This window comes from Chiloscyllium plagiosum, chromosome 10 (genome assembly GCF_004010195.1).
Source record: "Chiloscyllium plagiosum isolate BGI_BamShark_2017 chromosome 10, ASM401019v2, whole genome shotgun sequence".
Lineage (NCBI taxonomy): Eukaryota > Metazoa > Chordata > Chondrichthyes > Orectolobiformes > Hemiscylliidae > Chiloscyllium > Chiloscyllium plagiosum.
The window spans coordinates 71,030,153-71,053,386 of NC_057719.1; the positions used below are offsets into that span (position 1 = coordinate 71,030,153).

Here is a 23,234-nt window from a genome sequence, read left to right on the forward strand (position 1 = left end):
CCTCCTCCCTACCTTTTATCTTAGCCTGCTGGACACACTTTTCTCATTCCTGAAGAAGGGCTTATGCCCGAAACGTCGATTCTCCTGTTCCTTGGATGCTGCCTGACCTGCTGCGCTTCTCCAGCAACACATGAGCTGTATTAGGTCTATCTAAACAGCAGCACTAGACTGCTCAATTTCATGTTGAGATGCTAAAGTCTGCAGCCAAGGCCTCAAGATGTAGAGTTGATCCTGACTGTCCACCATTAGTTTTACGGACTCCCTGGAGAAACGTTTGAGAGATATACAAATGTAGACTTTTTGTTAATAGAATTCCATTTTCCTTAATTAATGTCCCTGTCTGTTTCAAAGGTCCAGCATCATCCCTGTGCCTAAGAAGTCTCATGCAGCATGTCTCAATGACAACTGCCCAGTGGCCCTAACTTCGGTGGTCTTGAGGTGCTTTGAAAGGCTGATATGGTATTAATCAACTCCAGCCTCCCCACTACTCTTGACCCACTCCAATTTTCCTATTGGACCAACAACAGCTACGTAAGAATCCTAATCATTGACTACAGTTCAGCCTTCAACACTATTATCCCCTCGAGACTGATTACTAAACTTTGTGATCTCAGACTAAGCCCCACTCTCTACAACTGGATCCTCAGTTTCCTGACCCACAGGCCACAACCAGTGAAAATTGGGGACAATATTTCATCCTCACTAACACTCAACACTGGAGCCCTCCCCCAGGGGTGCGTACTCAGCCCCCTACTGTACTCATTGTATACCCATGACTGTGTCGCCAAATACCAGACTAATGCCATTTACAAATTTGCTGATAACACCACCATAGTCAGTCGAATCTCAGATGGCAATGAAACAGACTATAGATGGGAGGTGGAAGACCTGAAAAAATGGTGCACTGAGAACAACCTAGCTCTCAATGTCGGCAAAACCAAGGAACTCGTTATTGACTTTCGGCGGGATGTTCCTCATGCCCCCCTACACATTAACAGCACAGAGGTGGAATGATTGGAGAGTGTCAAGCTCCTGGGAGTGATCATCCACAACAAGCTTCCTTGGACTCTTCATGTGGACGCACTGGTTACAAAGGCCCAACAACGTCTCTTATTCCTCAGGCAGCTGAGGAAATTTGGCATGACGGCAAATAGCCTTGCCAACTTTTATAGGTGCGCCATCGAGAGCATTCTGTCTGGACGTATCACTACCTGGTATGGAAACTGTACCATTCAGGATCAGAGACGGTTACACAGAGTGATGAACTTGGTCCGGACAACCACAAAGGCCAACCTCCCATTTATAGAATCCATCTACCAGGCCCACTGTCAAGGAAAGGCCGCCAGCATTCTCAAAGATCCATCCCACCCTGGCAATGTTTTTCCTCAACCTCTACCATTGGGGAGAAGGTACAGAAGCCTGAACATACGCACTCGCTGGTTTCAAAACCATTTCTACCCTCCTGTTGTTAGAATACTGAATAGACTCACAAACTCTTAACGTTCGTCAGTTCCTTTGTTTTGTTTTTGCTGCTGTTTACCTATTATTTGCTTATCTATGCAACTTAACTCTGTGATCTGCCTGTATTTCTCGCAAGATAAAGCTTTTCACTGTGCCTCGGTACATGTAACAATAAATTCAATTCAATTCAATTCAATTCAATCATTATTGCATTGCGAGTTTATATCCAAATCCCCCACTAAGAAAAAAATATTCTGATTGACATTCAAGACTGCATATATGGTAATGAGCAAATTGGATGAAATTCACTAATATGCTTCTGGTTGTTATTGTAAATAGTTGACCTCTTCTGTTTATCTAATTACCTTATTTGCCATACCTCATTTCGTTTTTGTGATAGTGAGCTACTCATTCTCTAGATAGCAATCTTTTGAATTCATTCCTCGATTGATTAGTGACGTTCTTAGGTCTATGGCCCTGTTTTTCTTTCTGATACAATTTAAAATACCTTTTCTACACATAACTGATCAAACTCTTCCATCATCTTAAAGACTGCTGAGGGGTAAAATGCTCTTCTGACCTGTTCTCAAGTATCCTCTGTTCTTATAGTCCTTCATATCCTTTTCAAATGTACAGAAATAATGACTAAACATACAAGTCCTCACTTTAAGTCACCCAATTTCTAACTCAATTTAATATCAGTCACTTAATGGTGCTAGTTGTTAGTTGTTTCGTTTTGACATTATTTTGCATGGCCTTGATGTAGGGTCACATGACGTAATTGGTGCCATTTTTGGATTGGCCTCTTCCATTCCATAGCCTCCTGCTTTTTGAGGTTCCTTGTTGCCAAACCCTGCCCCTATAGCTTACCTCATGAACTTGCAACTGCAAGATGTTCTTGGTTCCATCCTACTCCTGCTGCCTGTCACATCACTCATCTGCTGGGCTCTCACTATCGTGATCATAATTGATTAAGTTCCTGCTTCCATTTTCCCTCTGGATTTTCTACGATTCTTAATATACTTCCTGTGATTACTACTGTGTAGACAGATATAAAATACTTGTTCAAAGTCTCTGCTATGTCTTTGCTTTCCATTTTAATTTCCTGCTCTCATCTGCTCAGTGACTGATGGTCATTTAAGCCATTCTTTATGATTTATATACAGTAAAAGTTTTTTGCTGTTTGTTTTCATATTTCTTGCTAGTTTTCTTTCATGCTGTAATTTGTCATAGTGAGTTTTGAGAAGATTTGTAGCATGGTTGAGGTTCTGGATATGGGTTTGCTCACAGAGATGGAAGGTTCATTTTTAGATGTTTCGTCACCCTACCAGATAACACCTTCAGTGAGCCTCCAGACGAAGCACTGCTGATGATTCCTGCTTTCTATTTATGTGTTTGGGTTTCCTTCGGTTGGTGATGTCATTTCCTCTGGTGATGTCATTTCCTGTTCTTTTTCTCAGGGTGTGGTAAATCAGATCCAAGTCATTGTGTTTGTTGATAGAGTTCCAGTTGGAATGCCATGCTGCTAGGAATTCTCAGCGTGTCTCTGTTTGGCTTGTCCTAGGATGGATGTGTTGACCCAGTTGAATTGGTGTCCTTCCTCACCCATATGTAAAGTGAGAGAGGGTCATGTTGTTTTGTGGCTAGTTGATGTTAATGTATCCTGGTGGCTAGTTTTCTTCTGTATGTCCAATGTAGTGTTTGTTACAGTCCTTGCACGGTATTTTATAAATGACATTAATTTTGCTTGTTGTCTATATCGGGTCTTTTAAATTAATTAGCTGCTGTTTTAGTGTGTTGGTGGGTTTGTGGGCTACCATGATGCCAAGAGATCTGAGTAGTCTGACAGTTATTTCTGAGATGTCTTTGATGTAAGGGAGAGGGGCTAGGGTTTCTGGACGTGTTTTGTCTGTTTGTTTGAGTTTGTTGCTGAGAAATCGGTGGACTGTGTTCATTGGGTACCCCTTCTTTTTGAATACACTGTATAGGTGATTTTCCTCTGCGGTACATAGTTCTTCTGTGCTTCAGTGTGTGGTGGCTTGTTGAAATAATGTTCTGATGCATCTTTGTTTGTGGATGTTGGGGTGATTACTTCTGTACTTCAATATTTGTTCCCTATGTGCTGTTTTCCTGTAGACGCTGGTTTGAAGTTCCCCATTGGCTGTTCGCTCTACTGTGACATCAGTTGTTTTCCTCCTCTTTAGTGAATTTTATTCCAGCAAGGGTATTATTGATGGTCTTGAAGGTTTTCTCTAATTTGTTTTGTTTAGTAATGACAAAGGTGTCATCCATGTAGTGGACCCAAAGTTTGGGTTGGATGGTCGGCAGAGCTTTTTGTTCGAGTCTCTGCATTACTGTCTGTGCTAAGAACCCTGATATCGGAGATCCCAGGAGTGTTCCATTGGTTTGTCTCTAGGTTTTGTTGTTGAAGATAAAGTAGGTGGTAAGGCTAATTTGTCATATTTTTAAGGTCAATTTTGATAAGTTATTCAAAAACAACCACATTTCTGTTCTACCACTAAGCTTTGCTGTTTTTTTTAATATTTCAGTTTGATTCCAGCTTTCACTTCCTCAATTCAAATAGTTTGTGTGTGCTTCATGTAGTCTTATTTTCCTCAATTGGATACCTCTCTGTTGAGAGTTATGAAATATTGTCTTCAGTGTCTGCTACTGCTTGTCCATTTATCTTGCCCTTTTCACTATTTTCCTAGTTCACCTGAGCCAAATCTATTTTGATAGTTTGTCACTAGTTTTAGACCCACATTTATCTCTGAAACTGAATATGAAATTCTGTAATTTTATATTCATTCTTGGCTGCAAATGTTTAACTGTCTCATTACAAAGTAGCAGGTCTAAAATAGCCCATTCCCTGGTTAGTCCCAGAATGCATTGTTCTCAGAAATAATTTATGTTGATCTACCCCATTTTCCTTAAGACCTTAATTGTTGATAAACTTACCACGTAGTCATGAAAATTCCAGAGAATTTAACCCTCATTTGTGTTATCTTTCCTTGAACTGACAATTGTTGGAAACCTGCACTGCACTACCTCAAAGACCAGCATACTGTCCCTGAGGTGTGATGCTCAGAGGTACTCAATGGCTTTGTAACATGCCTGTTATTACCATCAGCACCACCATTGCCTCCCACCCCCAATACTCTAGCAGCAATATAGGCCAGTGTTATCTTTTATTACTTCCTATAGCTGACCGTAGAAACTGGGACCAAGAGCAGGCTATTCAGCCCTTCAAGCTTGCTCTACCATTCAATGTGACTTTGACTGATTCTCTGTCTCAATGCCATGTTTCTGCTTTGTCCCCATACTCTGATGCCTTTAAATGCTAAAACATTATCTTTTTCTTTCTTGAATATATTCACTGACTTGGCTTCCATAGCCTTCTGTGATAGAGAATTCTGCAGGATCCCTACTCTTTCTATGAACAAAGCTTTCTCCTCACCCCTCCCCACCACATCTCGGTCCTAAATGGTGAATACCCTGTGTCCTGAGACCATGAATCTGATTGAATCCCGCCCAAGCAAGTAGAACATCCTCCAGACATTGAGTCGACCTAGCCCTGTTATAAATATGTTTCAGTCAGATCACCCTCATCCTTCTCAACTTTAGTGAATACAGGACCATTCAAAACTATTTTTCCTCATTGGACAGTCCTGTCAAGCCCAGTTTCGGCCAAGTGAACCTCTGCTGGATATATCGTTTCTTAGGGAGACCAGAACTGCACACAATGCTCCAGGTTAAGGGCAGGGAGGAACAAGTTCCACTGAGGCATCAACAGGGCATTGGATAATATTTACAGAGGAATGGTGAACAAGGATTTGGGGAAAAGGCAGGCGATTGGCAGTAGAAAAGTGAGTTGGCGCAGGCACAACGGGCCATATTATCTCCTGGGACACCATAACAATTCTGAGACATGTGGTCTTACCAACACCCTGCCTGCAGTAAGGCACCACTAATCTGAACACAAAGCCCCTTGGAATGAAGGCCGTTACACCAATTTCTATTTTTGATTATAATTTTAAATAATCGTTGGCAAAAATGTAAGTTCTTTACAGTCTTAATAGGTCTTCACCACATGATACAAGTTGATAGCTATTTCAAAGATTCATGTTACAGTTCTACAAGTAAAAGCTTATGGATTTTTTTGTTGAATAAATTGAAGAATGTCTATTTGTCCATCAAGGATTTGCACAGGAAAGCCACACCATAAAGTTCACTGCACATTTGCCTCAACAATACAGCTAGATTCAACATCTTGCATTTGCTTTATTGGTGTTACTTTCCCCATGTGCACCCAATGGTACCCCTGATTAAATGTCCTAAATTGGAAACTTTAATGAAGAGTTATAAAGAAGTGTTTGCCCATTGTGTCCATGCCTGCTTCAAATAAAACCCTGGCAGTCTAGAATGGAGTGGGTTATATGTAATTAGTTAAGTCTGTATTCAAAACATAGAACATAGAACATAGAAAAGTACAGCACAGAACAGGCCCTTTGGCCCAGGTTTAATCCTAATGTAAAATATAGTTACTTAACCTACGCACCCCTCAACTTACTGCTATCCATGTGCATGTCCAGCAGTCGCTTAAATGTCCCCAATGACTCTGCTTCCACCACCACCGCTGGCAACGCATTCCATGCATTCACTACTCTCTGCATAAAGAACCTTCCTCTGACGTCTCCTTTATACCTTCATCCTAATATCTTTAAACTATGACTCCTTGTACCAGTCAATCCTGCCCTGGGGAAAAGTCTCTGGTCAAACAGGTTAGAAGATTGCGTTCTAACATCATATCTGCTCCCTCTGAATTACGATCTTTAACGTAGAGAGTTTATTTATAGATTTGAATGCTGGTCTTGTTCCTTCCAATGAATTAAACAAATAATGAAATGGAGTTCTTTGTGAAGATGTTAAATATTTTGCTTTTAATTTTTTTTTGTAAAATACATTTATTTAATATTATTCACTTTACAAAAGCATTACTCAATCTATAAGTCAAATGGAACAGATAGAATTTGAATGGTCTAAATTTCAGAAACTGTCACACAAATTGGGATTGCTACAGAAATCACTTAGTCGGCATTGTGTAATTTTTGTCATTCTTTAGCATTTCTGAAATTACTCATTTTACTGTAATGTTGAGCATGCTACGACTGGCTTATGAATATTAGGACAATAGCGATTCTGAAAGAACTAGAATATTGTCAATGCAATGTAGGTACATGTCATGCTGTGGATTTCTAAAGTGCTCTGAAATCATTTATGCTTGATGGATGAATATAATTTCAGGACATCTAGCATTGAGGGACTATTCCCTGTGCTGTATGTCTGAATAAAACTGCTATTTTTGCACCCATGTTAGTAAAATGTAATGCTTTGTGGAATGGAGATGGCTCCACAACAGGCAGAGAGAATGCAAATATTAACCTTTTTCAATAATTTTTTTCTACTATGTTTAAAGGAATAAACTGTATTATGAGGCACAGTGTTGAATACAATAATTCTAACAGTAAAAGATGAAGCATTTTTGTTTTAATTTTTAAAGTAAACCAATAAGTACATGATGCTCATTTTGTTTTATCTAATAATGTATGCAGAAAATTACAAATATATCCAATTAGGATAATCCAAAATTCTGTTGTTACTCGATGCAGGTCAATTAATGCAGTGACATGCTTGAGCATCTGCAATCTTACATCAACAAATTTTTACACAGTTTTATGTGTAAATAATATGAAATTATCCTTATGTTTCACTGAAAACTAGAAAACATAATTGAGAAGGAAACAGGTGCTCTATTCTCTTTATTGAAGAAATAGAAAGTGTATTTCTGATATTCTGTCTTCATCGTTGTGAAAAGCGTTTGTTTTTAAGTGTTCATGGATGAACTTAGCTGGCTGGTCCAGCATTTGATGTCCATCCCTAGTTTTCCTTGGGAGGTGGTAGTCAGCAGCTTTCACGGACTGCTTATGGTGTAAGTACATTCATAGTCCTGATAGGGAATTCCAAAAATTTGACCAGAGGTCATGACAGAGCGGTGATATAATTCCAAGCCAGGATTATGTGATGCTTGGAGGGGAACTTGCAGGGAGTGATGTTTCCATGTATCTGCTGTCCTTGTTTTTCTAAATGGCTGAAGATATAGGTTTAGAAGGGGCTATTGAAGACATCTTGTTGAGTCACTGCAGTGTATCTTGTAGATGGTACATGCTGTTGCCACTGTGTCAGAAATTTCAGTGCCTGTCAAGCAGACTGCTTTGTCCTGAAAGATGTTGGATTTTGAATGTTGTTGGAGCTGCTTGCACCTTGGCAAGTGAAAAATTGTCCATCACAATTTCAACTTGAGCCTTTTAGAAATGATGGACAAGCTTTGGAGAATTTGGAGCTGAGTTACTTGTCTTAGAATTCCCAGTCTCTGACCTGTCCTTGAAGTTACAGTATTTATATTGCAGCTTATTGGTTCAGCTTTGAGTCAGTTTGTAATCCCTAGGATAGAACCATAGAAACACAGAAAATTGCTGCAGGAGTAGGCCATTCTGCCCTTTGAGTCTGCACCACCATTCAGTATGCCATGCAATCCCAATATCCCATTCCCTCTTTTTGTTCATATCCCTTGCTCCATTTAGACATACGTTGACACCCAGTTTAGCATCAGTTTGGGGAATTGGTGATGGTAATGCCATTGAATGTCAATGAGAGATGGTTAGACTGTTACAAATGGTCATTGCCTGGCAATTGATCAGAATGTTCTTGCTGCTTAACAACCCTAAGTCTGCATGTTGGCCAGTCTTTGTAATTTTGACACTGCTTCGGTATTTTGAGAAGTTGTGAGTGATTTTAAAAATCAGCAAACATCCTCAATGTTGAAGGAAAGGTTATTGTATTTTGAGAAGTTGTGAATTATTCTGCACAATCAGCAAACATCCTCAATGTTGAAGGAAAGATTATTGATGAAGCAACAAATAATATTTGGGCTGAAGACTCTAACTGAGGAACCCCTGTATTGACATTCTAGTCCTGAGATGATTGGTCTGTAAAAACCACAACCATTTCCTTTATGTCAGGTTTGACTCCAGCCAATTCAGCATTTTCTCCTAACTTCTCTTCATTCCTAATAATACCCTTTTGTCTCGGGAAACTGCTTGTAAGACCAGCCCATTTTGTACTCAAAATTCAGAACTTGTCTTGGTTTCTTCCTTTGCCGGAGTTTCAGGATCCATCAAGCTAACAATGGTCAGAATTGTTACTTTCAAACTAACTTTGAATACGATAGCAGTCCATGAACAACAAATGAAATAAGGCATCAGTTAATCTATTAGTGACATTGGTTGGAGAAAAAGCTGGTAAGGCAGCAGGAGACCCCTGTTTTACATTGAATTGTCCTATGGTACCTTTTATGTCACTGTTGAATGCGAATCTGCAAAGCAATGCATCCAATAATGCCAGCACTCTATCATTACTGCCACAGTACTTTCCTAGGATAAATGGCATAATATTAGACTATGATCAGGAATAAATGTAATGGTGGCTGATGTCTCACATATTTGATCCTAGTATATGCAGAAAGCATAGAAAACTTACAGAAATTGTACTAAGTCGCTACTGGAGAAAACAGATTTTCCAGGGCCAAGATGTAGTCTAAGCTTGAGCAATTACTGGTCATTAATTAATGGTTAATTCTGTTTTTGAGCATTTTGCAAAGAAAGTTTTTCCGATGATAGTACATGACAGAGTGTTTTATGGCAAAGCAACATTCATTGAATCTCTCTATTAGCATTTTGTAATCCTTGCATTGTATGCTGACATTGATTTTGGGATTGATGCCAGTTTTAATTGTTCAGGCATCCCTTGCACATATCAGGCTTCTCAAATCGTATTGCCCTGGGCAATCACCCCTCTGAATCATTCACGCAGGTGAACCTCTTCTCTAACCTATAAGCAACCCCAGGACCATTGTAAGATAAACGTTCTTGAATTATCTCTTTGATTTGACTTCAAGAGCAAGATACCATAGGATTTTATCTCTGTGGGGCAGTGATGATCTAGTGGTATTATTACTAGACTATTAAGTGAGAAACTCAGGTAATGTGCTGAGGACCTGGGTTTGAATCCAAATTTGAATTCAATAAATATCTGGAATTAACAGTTTAAAGGTAATCATAAAGCCATATCCAATTGTTCTTAATCTCATCTCGATCACAAATGTACTTGAGGGCAGGAAATCTGCCATCCATAACTGATCTGGCCTACGTGTAATTCCAGACCCACAGTAAAGTGGTTGACTCTGAAATGCCTTCTGAAATGGCCTGGCTATTTACTGAGTTGTATCAATTGCTATGAAGTCTCAAAAAAGGAATGAAACTGGTTGGATGACCTGGCATCAACCTACATATTAGAAACAATGGCAGAAACAGCCCTGTTGACCCTGCAAAGTCAATCTTACAACCATATAAATGCTAGTACCAAAATTGGAAGAGCTATCTTACAGATTGGTCAAGCAACAGTCTTGATATAGTCAGCCTCACAAAATCTTACCTTTTCATCACCATCCCTGGATATGTCCTGTCCCACTACTGGACAGACCCATGAGACGTGGAGGCACAGTGATATACAGTCAAGAGGGAGTTGCCTTTGGAGTCCTCAATATTGACTCTGGACTTTATGAAGTCCAATGGCATCAGGTCAAACATGGGCAAGAATACCACCTCCTGCTGATTGCCACATACTGCCTTCCCTTGACCAATAGATCAGTACTCCTTCATGTTGACCAACACTTGGAGGAAGCACTGAGGGTAGCAAGGGTGCAAAATGAACTCTGGGTAATGGATTTCAATGTCTACCCAGAATGGCTTGGCAGCAGCTTTACTGATCAAGGCAACCAACCAGAGGGAAAACATACTTGACTGCATTCTCACCAATCTTTCTGCAGATGTATCTGTTCATGACAGTATTGGTAAGAGTGACAACCATACTGTCTCCTCAAGGACTAAATCCTGCCTTCACAGTAAAATTATCTTGAATCATGTTGTGTGGTACAATCACCATACTAAATGGGACAGATTTCAAACAGATAAAGCAACTCAAATTAGGTATCCATGAGGCACTGTGGGCCATTAACAGCAGCATTTGTGACTTCTCAGACACTGAATCAGTTCATGTTCATATCTAAATGCAATAAGATCTGGACAGTATCTGGGTTTGGGCTGACCAGTGTCAAGTAACATTCATGCCACACAATATCAAACAGTAACCATCTCCAATAGGAGAGAATATAATCACTGCCCTTCGAAATTCAGTGTTGTTACTATTACTGAATCCCTTGCTATCAACATCTTGGAGGATACCATTGATCAGAAAATCAACTGGACTCACCACAAGCGTGAATTGGATACAAGAATAAGTCAGAGGTTAGGAATCCTGCAATGAATAACCCACCTTACAACTCCTGAAAGATTGTTCACCATCTACAAGATATAAGTCAGGAGTGTGATGGAATACTCCCCACTTGCCTGGACAAATGTAGATCCAGAAACACTTCTGAAGCAGAACAAAGCAGCCCCCTTAATTAGCTCCACATTCACAGATATTCAGTCATTCCACCGCCGACACTCAGCAGGAAGAGTTTGTACTACTGTCAAGGTGGACTGCAGAAACTCATGAAAGATCCTTAGATATCACCGACTAAACCCATGACCACTTCCATCCTGGAAGGAGAAGGGCAGCAGCTACATGGAAATACCACCAGCTGCAAACTTCCCTACAATTGCCTCATCATTCTGATTTGGAAATTTATCACTGCTCCTTCACTGTTGCTGGATCAAAATCCTGGAATTCCTTCCCTAATGGCATTGTGGCTCAACCTACAGTGCATGGGCTGCAGTGATTCAAGAAAGAAGCTCACTATCACCTTCTCACAAGTGACTAGAGACAAGAGAAAAATGCAGAGCCAACCAAAAATGTCCATATTCAACAAGTGAATAAAGAAGAAAGAATAACATTGCAAGGGTTTAGTTGCTAAGCCTTGTCTCTTCTATTTGATTCCACATGGTGATATAAGACTTGGGCCTTGCCCGCAAATGTGGCAACATGTTTTCCATACAAAGTTTGTCACTGCAAATTGCAACATTTTCAGAATAGATTGCAATATCCTCATGCCCTCAACAAATCTAGTCTAAAAGGAGGGAAAAAAACCGCTCAAAGGTGCTTTACAGGAAATTAGTTATTTATAAAGGGTAGTTGCTGTTCTTACATCAGAAAACACAACATTCTAAAGACCCACAAAAAGTTCTGACTTTAACAAATGAAATCAATACCTGTGATTCTGAATGTAATTTAAAATGTTAACTCTGTTTCTCTCCGTACGGATGTTGCCAGCTCTGTGGGTTTTTAAAAAAACTTTTTCTGTTTTTTTTCTCAGTTTTCCAGCATCCACAGTATTTTGCTTTTATTTTAACTTTAATTTTTGATGATGTTAGTTTAAGAATAAATATTCACCATGCTGCTGAGGGAACTTCCATACCCTTCTTGAGTAATGTCTCAGGATCTTCTATATTAACCCAAGTAGGCAGACAAAATCAGATTTAACATCTCATTTAGCAGCTACCATCTCTGATAATACAACATTCCAGAAGTAATGTATTGAAGAGTCTGGTATTTACATCCAATTCTATAACATCATTCAGTTTCTCAGGAAACTTAATAGATATGAATTTTGTTGCATGAAAGCTGTGAAAATATATTGGTTTATCTCAACCAAAGTATTTTCAGCTTGGTAGTTTGAGTTTTCCTTCAAGATACAGTTAATATGCTGGCCTTCATTGCTGGACCTCAGTTAGGTTTGTATAAAATTAAGGTTTTGTACACTGCATGTTTTAAAAATTGTAAAGTCAGAAATAGAAATTACTGGAAAAGCTCAACAGATCTGGCAGCATCTGTGAACAGAAATCAGAGTTAACATTTTGGGTCAAGTCACTCTTCGTCAGAACATTAAAAATCTCTGTCTTCTTCAATACAGCCCCACACTCTTCTAACATGGTGCTATATCATCATTACTTCACTGTCTCTGGGTTAAAATGATGACATTTCCTTCCTGTGGATATCCCTATACTCCAGGATAGCAATGGTTCAGGAAGGCAGTTTACTGCCACCTTCTCAAGTACAATTGGGAATGGGCCATAAATGCTAGCCGAGCCAGTGATGCTCAAATCTCTTGAAGTGGGATGAATTTTTTTTTTAAATCAACTGGACAGAACATTACTGAAGTTCAAGGTTTAGCAGCTTCTTGATCCAACTTATGGTATGTCATTGGATCATATAACATTTTCAGATTCAATTGATTATTTTTCATCAAGTGAACCTTTACAATATAGCTGAAATATATCCTAGCATACTCTGTGACTAGTCAACTCTAAATTACTTATTTGCAACTTTGAAGACAAAATATAATGATATTTGCTAATGTTTTTGCAAGATGCATGACTATGAAGAACAAGTTTTTTTTTTAAAGAAGAATTATTATAAAGGTTTAAATTACAGTTTTAAATTTCCTTTGGTTTTGATCTGTGTCTTTGATGTCATCTGAACTCTTTGATTAAACTACTGCTTTGTAACATTTCCTAGGTTTCCATTATTATCCTATAGAATGAAAGCCCTGGAATCGTACTGTCAAAAAAAAATGACCTTTTTTCACTCTATTAACTGCCACGTGATGTTATTCATCATTGTTGCTAACACTGATAATGGTCTTTATTTTCTTGTCACAATGATCTGTCATGATGCATAGTGTTAGCAGTGTTTTCTTCAGTTTGTAAAATGAGATCTTTAAAAGTTAAACCTTCGATAGCAGTTGATCAATATCTGTATTGGACGCCCATGTTTAATTGGAAAAAGATTGTTGGTGCATGCTTTAAAATGCAATAATGATGCAAGATTGAGTAGCACTGCTACCTGTTGTAAGCTTTACTGCTGCTATAAATCTTAATAAAAAGATAATAAGTTAAATGGATGAGATGTTTTCTGTTTTAGTCATTTTTGAGGTATTCTCTGCTAATCTTTCCTTTATGATCCTCATTCTATATGGTTTTATATGGTTCCATCTTTCCCTTTCAAAGCTGCTGTGGTCACATCTACTTCCTGCCTCTATGAAAGTGGGATTGCAGGGTGTGGTGCGAGCAAGTAAGGAGCACCTACTTCAGAGTGGGGCTTCCAGACACATTCCTGCTTCCTGGGGACTTACCACGAGGGAGCCAAAAGCTGTGGAGGGGTACCTGAATAGTCCAGTTAAGGAACTACTGTTTTATCAATTTCCGAATGGCTACTCATCAGACACAGAGACTATCACGTTCATTGAGACAACCTCCCAGTAACAGGCAGGTATCTATTGGAGTCGTATCTCCACACTCCAAGGGTAGGGCTGCGGTGATACACAGTTGCAGTCCTAGAGCAGAATTTCCTCTTTCATCTGTAATTTCTAACTTCTTTCCAGTTTCGCAACACCACCTCTTCAGACAGGCTGCTGGCCAGACACTGCTTCTGGCTTTCTAACTGGGCTTTCCACCAGTCTTAATAGAATCTCAAATTAACATGCTATCTCTTAGAGGATGTGTCAGTGTGTGGGGTAATGAAAACAGTAAGTTTGGGTTCTTCAAATGTACCTGATGTCAATAATCCAGTCCTCTGCAAAATTCAGCCTTGCGCTGCTAATTAGATTCCCTACAATGTGGAAATAGGCTGTTCGGCCCAACAAGTCCACACTGACCCATTTCCCTCTGACTAATGCATCTAACACTATGGGCAATTTAGCATGGCCAATTCACCTGACCTGCACATCTTATGTGAGGAAACCAGAGCGCCCAGAGAAAACCCACAGAGACACGGGGAGAATGTGCAAACTCCACATGGACAGTCACCCAAGGCTGGGATCGAACCTGGGTCCCTGGTGCTGTGAGGCAGCAGTGCTAACCACTGAGCCACCGTGCTCCACTGTACCATCCTGCATCATCTCCAGCTAACCCATACTCTCCTTATTACATCATTGACATCTACTCCCCCATGTCTGTAATTTATATACTTTTGCTTCTCCCATTTTTCTAATTTTCTCCAGTTTTAAGAGCCTCCCTCCACCCTCCCAAATTATGCAGTTCCTTGTTTCTCGCATATCCTCGCCCCTACACTTTTTTCTTCAACACTGTGAGGCTGCCTTCAGCCACTTATTCCTTGTGCTGTAAAATTCCCATTGTAAGCCATCTCCAACTCCCTTTATTTCTTTAAGACCCTCCTTGGAACCTAGCTCTTTGCTCTTTTAGTTGCCCCTCCTGATTCCAATCATCTTTTTTATAACATTACTGTAAAGCACTTTGGAAAGTTTTTACATTACTATACGAGTTTGTAACTTATTGTTGTACAACTATGTCAAATCGATTCCATTGGTATTGAAGTATGTTTTGAATTAAATTCTGTTTATTGTCTCGTACTCACAAAGTTTACAAGCTGCCACTTACAGTGCTATCATGGATACAAAAGTACCTCGATACAGAATCTTAGTTACAAAGCAGACAAATAAGGAAAACGCAAAAACACATTTAACAATTTGACAACCACAGTCCATAAATGCCTAGCCATGCTGGTCTCTCACTGCTCACAAGGGTTCGACCTCAGTCCCATACTGATCCAGGCTGCTTGCTCTTACCACCTTGCAGCCTGTTCCTGCTCCTGTCAGCCCTCCCTCGGCTGTCTTCTCCCGTTCTCACCTCCAGCCGCGAGACCATTTTACTTGTTATAATTAGACTTTTAATGGCTTTTAATGTTGAAAAGTTTTGTAACGTTAAACTAGAGTGAGCAGGTTTCATATAATTTAAGGATATGATAGTCAACAGAACAGAAAGTCCAGTACGCATAAGAAAAGAGGAAACTTGACTTGTAACAACTGAGAAGTAAGCAAGTCTGAAACAGCTAAGAATTGAAACAGCTGCATTGTCCTCTTGCCCCTCCAGAATGGTGTACCAAGAACACAGGGTAAAGTTCCTGCATATAAATTTTACCCAGAATGACCTTGTGCTATTCAATCCATGGCTGTGACCTAGAGTAAGGTATGGGATCAAAAGTTTGGCATTTTAAATAGTTCACCTCATGTGCTGACACACTTCTATGTATACATAGACAACATATATGAAAAGATTGAGAGTTATTCCATATTCTTACATGTACTGGAATGTCCTTAACTTAAGCAAATGCTCCCTCAACACAATCCCTCAGGTTGGTAAATCTAAGTTTCCACTTTTCCAGTATCGTTGAAGTTTTGTATGAAAAGATGGCTTATTCAGGTATGCTTTGGAAGGTATTTCAGAAAATAATTCCTTGCCAAAGATTCTTCAACTTGGACTCTTATTGGGAAAGGGGAAGATGTGCTCCAAATTCTGATTGATGCACCAAATTTGGAATTATACTCAACAGCCAAGAATAGTCAATATGTCACCGAGTTAACCCCCTGGTGTTCCAAAAGAATGTTAATTCCCCATTATTCCAAAATCCCAATATGGGATTTTAAAAATGGTGTTTTAAACTAACCTGTGGGTTTCGTCCAGTTTCCTCCCATGATCCAAAGATGTGCAGGTTAGGTGAATTGGCCATGCTAAATTGCCCATAGTGTTCAGGGATGTGTAGGTTAGGTGTATTAGTCAGGGGGAATGTCGAGTAGTAGGGGAATGGGTCTGGGTGGGTTACTCTTCAGAGGGTTGGTGTAGACTTGTTGGGCCAAATGGCCTGATTCCACACTGTAGGGATTCTGTGATAACATCTAAGCTGGATTGATTTAAGGAGAATCATTATTTTGACAGTTTCAACAAAATGCACATTCATAAAATGAGCGTTAATGTTGATTTGAAATAATTGTATTTAGTTTTAATTTTCACATCTCTTTAAATCTAGATATCAGTTTAAGAACTTGCATACCTTTCTGAACATTTTGATTGACAGTATGATCGTGATGAGTGATATTGCGTTGAAACACAACTTCAGCTGAGAAGTGTTAGATGTTAGAGGACCTGCCTTAATGTGTGGTAATGCCAATCTTAGTGTGACTAATAGATAATGAACTATCCTCAAAATAATAGCAAATGTTTAGGAATCAACTTTTGAGTGACTAATGCTAGGAAGTACAGCCACCTTTTAAGCTAACTGTTTAGCGCAAAAATGACAGTCATATTTGCTTCCCATGTTACTATGAATCGAGGTGGTCTTAGCTTACCTGAAGCTATCATTATAAAATGATCCTGGAGAGATTTAGACTGGGATTGTGAAAGAACAACCTGTTCCAGAAAATTACTATTTTATTCTCCAGTGAATGGTGCTATTTATGTTGTCTACTTTGTAAAACTGCCGTGCAACTAGCTATGCACTGTGTTTTATAATTTTATTTTGATATTTTAAAAATTATTATTCAATTTATTTCAATACATCAATATGAAAGAGAAAACATTGCAGCTATTAGTTTATCTCAACTTTGGCACTCATCTGTGTGCTGATACAGGCAGGGAGATCGGAGCAGAAAATTTACATAGATTAGCTTCTCAGCTACAGGTGGAAATAGATGTAATAACACAGCAGAGACAGTGGTAAATTCACTAGTGATTGCTTTGGGTAAACAGATAGCAATAATGATGCTTCACATTATAAGTAATTATGCACATTTTTCACAGAGGTTTATCTTTTAACACCTCTTGTTGAAATACCATAGAAGTTTAAATAAATATGGTGAACTACAGATATTATTCAGTATTGGATATGTTATCCTGCAAGTCCGAATTTGTTAAGTTAAATCAGTGCAAAGTTTAATGAACAATTGTATAATTTGGAGTAAATCACTTTCAACAAAAATATGAAAAATATAGAATCTCTGACTTAAAATATAACGAGGAAGTATTTCTAGAATGTTAGACAATGGGAATCATAAATGCATAATGTCTTAAGTAAGATTATGGAGAACTGTGTGTCTGCTTACTATACTGTGACTTTAACTAAAGTTTTCAATGATATCAGGGAAAAGCTTGTAAAGACCGCATCATTTTAGTTTTAATTATTTTTGGCTGCAGACTGTTTTGAAAACCAAGGACTAGGGATGGAATTTTGACACTTTTTAAAACAAATCCGTGGGAATCTTTGTGAGTTGTGTTTTCACTGTTGCTTTGCAGGCAAGTGTAGGAGGTGAGATAAAGAGGTATGTTGTATGTGCAGAGTGAAATTCAACTGATATCAGGTAGTTGATTGGTTTGTGCCGTTGTTACTAGTAGATGACAAAGTTCATCAGCCTAGTGACAAGTCTCTGATTGGTTCTTGTGCGAATGATACAGCCGCAGAAAGGTTTTCAGACTGGAAGAAGCAGAGTTTCTACCTCTCTGCACCAAGCCTGGTGAAGTATTCTCCTCCACCTTGTACTGTAAGCTGGTGCCTTGAACCAGTGATTGTGAAACTAAACAATTAATGTGAAAAATCCCTGTGCCCCCTTCAACAAAGAATGAATCTGGAAGGAAGGACTTTAAAAAAACAGTAGATCTTGAGAGGAAAAATGGGCACCCCACCTAAGCCTGTAGAATGGTGCTTTTGAATTATGTGTTTTCCACTTTTTCTCATCCATTCATAAGACCCATATTTTGGGGAGGTGGGGGTGGTGATGGTGGTGGGGTGTGCATGCGTATTTTAAAGAATGGGGTTGAGGTTTAATTATTAGAGTTGTATCTTGATAGTTTGAGTTTACTTGTAATAAATTTATTTGTAATAAATAGTTATTTTAATTAAGTGCGGGAAGCCAGTCAATGGTGTCTAATGGGGATTGTAACCACTGCCCTCGAATTGTTTCATTTACCTTTGCTTTTATAAAATTTTCTCTTGTTCCTTTCTTATTTTATTTTCTTTGCTTTTGGATAGAAGATCTTCAAGATTCTGACATTCACACCACTTCCAGACATGCCTTCTTTTTTCTTTACTTGTTCAAGTTTCATTATTATTCTTTTGGCCATGCACTACTTTTTCCTGGCCTTCACTGTACTGTTTTGTTTTATTTGCCACACTCGCCGCTTTCACTTGCTCAAAACTATGGCATTGTAAAGTATTCTTATTTCTGGGGAAAAGTCACAGACCTGAAACATTATCGTTGTTTTCTTGTTCTTAGTATGCCAGACCTAGTTAGAATATCCAGCACTATCTGTTCTAGTGTCAAATTTCCATCCACAATATTTTGCTTCTATACATTTTTTTTAAATGCCACTGATCTTCAATTAGACAAAAGTGAGGACTGCAGATGCTGGAAACCAGTGTTTAGATCAGAGTGATGCTGGAAAAGCACAGCAGGTCAGGCAGCATCCGAGGAGCAGGAAAATCGACGTTTCGGGCAAAAGCCCTTCCTGATGAAAGCTTTTGCCCGAAACGTCGATTTTCCTGCTCCTCGGATGCTGTTCCAGCACCACTCTGATCTAACACTGATCTTCAATTACCATTCCTTTTAATCTGGAATTTCAATCTTCCTTAGCCAATTTACATTCTCCAACCTGCATAGAGTCATTAATCAAACTTTAGCTTTGGGCTTACCGAAATCATGGCAAACTCAATATAACATTATTTCTTGTTATGTTCCCTTTATCACAGAAATATTAATTAACCTTTTTCTCATCATCCAATGCTAGATCTAAAATTGTCCCTTCTCCAGTTGCTGTGCTGTATATCTCTATGACTCTATAGCAGAAAATCCTTGATTGTATTTAATGGCAGAGCAGTGCTTGACAAGTGGAGTTTTCTGCTGCTGCTCTTAGTTCTCATGTTTTTCGACAACACAAAGCAACTTGCAGTTAAATGTGAAAATTAGAAAATCAAGTTACTTTGTGATCTATCATATTCTTAGCCTCATTGCACTGCTAAAGAATACATGTGATGTTTGATGGGGTAAGACAAACAAGAATTTTATTTAAGAAATATCTTTCTGTAGTTTCAGCTGACCACAAGAATGCAAGAGCTCAAAATCATATGGCATGGCATTACATCACTTTCTGTGATAACGTATTAGATCTGTCACACAATCTGACTGAACTCTCTCCATTACATCTGCCCCACTCCCCTGAATCATGAATTCTACCTGTTTTCCTTTTTAAAGGAACATTTTCTGTAGCTCTTTCTCTGGACTACCTGAACATAGTTTCTGTTTCTTCTGTGGTGTTGGGAATTTCAGTCATGCGTGGTCTCCTGAATGAAGTGAGAATTGACAGATAATTCAAAGTCAGCAATCAGACCATCATCTGGATCGCTTGAAGAATGCAGCATCCCTGGTCGAAACAACTATTTTGGCTGTATAGAGGTTTCTTCTGTGCAGAAATTAATGTATGTATGTATGCTGCACAGTACCACTTTCTGTTTAAATGAGATAGAAATATGGATACAGTGCATAATCCAGTGTTTGCTCATAATGAACTTAGTATTAAATCCAAACTAGATCTCTTGGTTTGAGGTCTGGTACATTTGTGGCTGTTATCAAAGTAAAAGTTTCCAAATCTCCTTGTTCAAGCAGGATCCTTTACTGAGTTATGGGATAAATCATTTGTGACCTGCTTTGCCAGGACGTATTGTGTCTTTGCATCAAACCACATCATTCTTCAGCTGAATCATTGTACTCTGGGAGGCTTCCTTGCTGACATCTTAGAATGAAAGAATTAAAATTAAGGTTTTGTGGTCTGTCTTTCTTGAAGTGAAGACCACAAACATAGAGTGCAAACTTTTAACAAGCCTTTGTAGCAGCTAATTCTTCTTTTTCTATCACAACATATTTCTGCTTAGTCTTTGTCAGTGAATAACTGCATTGTAACTGGTCCATGCTTTCCATCCATCTCAATTTGAAAGAATACAACTCCTAGTCTGTAGAAGTTGCATCTGCAAAAATGATAGTGGATAGCTCGATGTCAAAGTTAGCTAAAGTATTAAATGATATCAAAATCTTATGGATTTTTCTCAAAAGATTTGTGGTTCCTCCCAGCAACATTTATTGTCTCGCCATAACAATTGACATAATAGCTCATTAATGACAACTAGGTTGGACGATGAATATCTGAGCTTACTTGGTTTATTCTGAATTTCTTGAGCTCCCACATATTCTGACAAACTGTTAACTCTTTAGTGATTCTTGTCTTCCAGGGATCAACTCTGACGCCAGTGCATTCACAAAAGGTCAAGGAGCTTGACAATTGGCTGTGAGAATTTCTTTCTTTTTGGGTGAGTGTCCTTCTTCCTGCAGGTTTTACTGCACAGCTCACCCTCTGGCATCATGTTCTGTCTGAGTGAATCCCTGAATCAGCACACCCGCCATGGGACATATGATGACACTCAGTTCTTCTAGGATGCTTAACATTCTTGTTTAGGTGATTCCTGGCATTGACACAATGCCAAAGAGTAATCTGTTGAAATAAAACCTTCCAAATATTGTAATAATGTTGTGAGCAATTTAGACTCTTCTTCAAGGGGTAGTTATTAAAAAGCAAATACTTGCATCAAGCTTTGAAGATAATTTTTTTCCCTATTTTTGCTGACCTCTCATCAATTAACAGCATAAGTCCTATGTATGTGGATGCTGAATCTCTTGCTGAGACATTGGTATGGCATATCTTCTGAAAACGACAGAATTGGGATTTCCAACATTTAACTGTTCATGTGCAGGTGCCTGAAATTATTGTCAATTTATTCCTTATTGATCTCATGGTTATTATTACCGCAAACATCAGACCAATATGTTCATTTATTGTCCCTTTTTCATCATTGAAATATAATAACTTGTTGCATGGTTTATAATTCATAATGATTCAATTCAAATTTTGGCTCACTAGCTTTTATTCTTTACATAAACTTTAACCCTGATCTTCTTGTAATTCATAGTTCCTGTGCTATAGCTTGTTCAGAAAATACAGCATTCCTCAAGTTAATTTTTGTGTTTCCCCCATGTCCTAAGTAATTTAAGCAATTATATGGTATATGTAAAATAGTACAAGCTATTGAAATTCAAAAATATATTTTGTCAGTGGGAATAAAGTCAAAGTGAACTGAAATTCAATGCAAGGTTAAACAAAAGTAAATGCTGCTTATATTGGTGGCATATCATCAAGTTCATCTTAATAGAGAAGGTTGGCAGGTCCATAATTTTAATAAGTCCTCACAAGCTTGAATTTAAAAATCAATAAAGTGTTACAATTTACAGTGAGGTAAGTTGATGTATGGAACATTGGTGTCTAATGCATGGTTTGAATGCATTATGTCAATACAAGTGATTTATTTCTTTGAGTTTTTTTATTAATTCACGGGATGAGGGCATCCTTGGCTTGGCCAACATTTATTGCCCATCCCTCATTTTCCAGAGGGCTATAGAGTCACATATATAGGTCAGACCTAGTAAAGACAGCAGTTTCCTTCCCTAAAGGACATTAGTGAACCAGATAGGCTTTTCTGACAAGCGACAGCGGTTTTGTGGTCATCATGAGAATCATAATTCTAGATTTTTATTAAATTCAAGTGCCACCATCTGCCATGGCAGGATTTGAACCAGGGTTCCTGGACCATTACGTGGATCTCTGGATTAACAGTGTAGTGATAATACCACTAGGCCATCACCTCCCCTTGTTCTGTAGAAATGCTTCCTTTCTCTCTCAAACATGACGCAGTCATCTCTGTTTAGCAAATAAACAACAGGAGAGTGGGAAGAAATAGGTTAGCATCAAATCAATTTCAAACCATCTATCTGGAATAAATTCTTCTTTGCCTTTGCAAAATAACAGATCATCCATTGTGTGAGTAAAACAAAAGCTATTTTTTGTGCATTGTTATGCAGCTTTCCAATATGATCAAATAAGTTTTTTTTAGTCTGAAAAGCTGTTCATTGTTAATTACTTGCTGTTAACTAATGTGAACATGAATCGTTAAAGACAGTGTGACCTGTAAATGGTAAAGATTAGAAGGGATTTTAAAATCTGTATTGTTAAGGGCAGGAAGGGTGGGGAGAGAATGCAGATCTTCTGTTGGCTATTTATTGTCAACGTTTGCTGCAAGTATTTGGAGCAGCAAGCCAATGTAAGGTTTGTCATTGAGTTATAGAGTCATAGAACCATACAGCACAGAAACAGACCCTTCAGTTTAACTTGTCCATGCCAACCATGTTTTCTAAACTAAACTAGTCCCATTTACCTGCATTTGGCCCATATCGCTCTAAACCTTTCCCATTCATGTACCTATCTAAATATCTTTTAAATGGTGTAACTGTACTTGCATTTACCATTTCCTCTGACAGTTCATTCCACATACAAACTACCCTCTGCGTGAAAAAGCTGCTGTTCAGGTCTCCTTTAAATCTTTTTCCTGTCACCATAAAATTTTGCCCTCCAGTTTTGAACTTGCCCCCACTTTTGAGAAAAGACTTTGGTTTCTCACATTATCTATGACCCTTGTGATTTTACAAACCTCTATAAGGTTACCCCTGAATCTTCTACGTTCAACTGAAACAGTCCCAGCCTGTCCAGCCTCACCTTATAACTCAAATCCTCCAGTCCTGGTAACATCCTTGTAAATCTTTTCTGCACTCTTTCAAATCGAAGAATATCCTTCTAAAACAGGGTGACCAGACTGTACACAGTACTCCTCATAAATGGCGTTATCAATGTCCTGTATCACTGCATGCCGTCGCTAAATGCCTTTGTTACCACCCTGACTACCTATGATGCAACTTTCAAGGAACTATGCCC

At 38.7% G+C, this 23,234-nt stretch overlaps 1 long non-coding RNA gene across 1 annotated transcript in view; it reads left to right on the forward strand.

Annotated features, from left to right (window-relative positions):
* The window catches only part of LOC122553757, a 166,043-nt gene that overhangs the window by 141,832 nt on the left and 977 nt on the right, over positions 1-23,234 (forward strand). Inside the window, exon 2 of the long non-coding RNA XR_006312836.1 lies at positions 20,647-20,724. This is a non-coding gene — a long non-coding RNA (uncharacterized LOC122553757). The remainder of the gene's footprint in view (positions 1-20,646; positions 20,725-23,234) is intronic.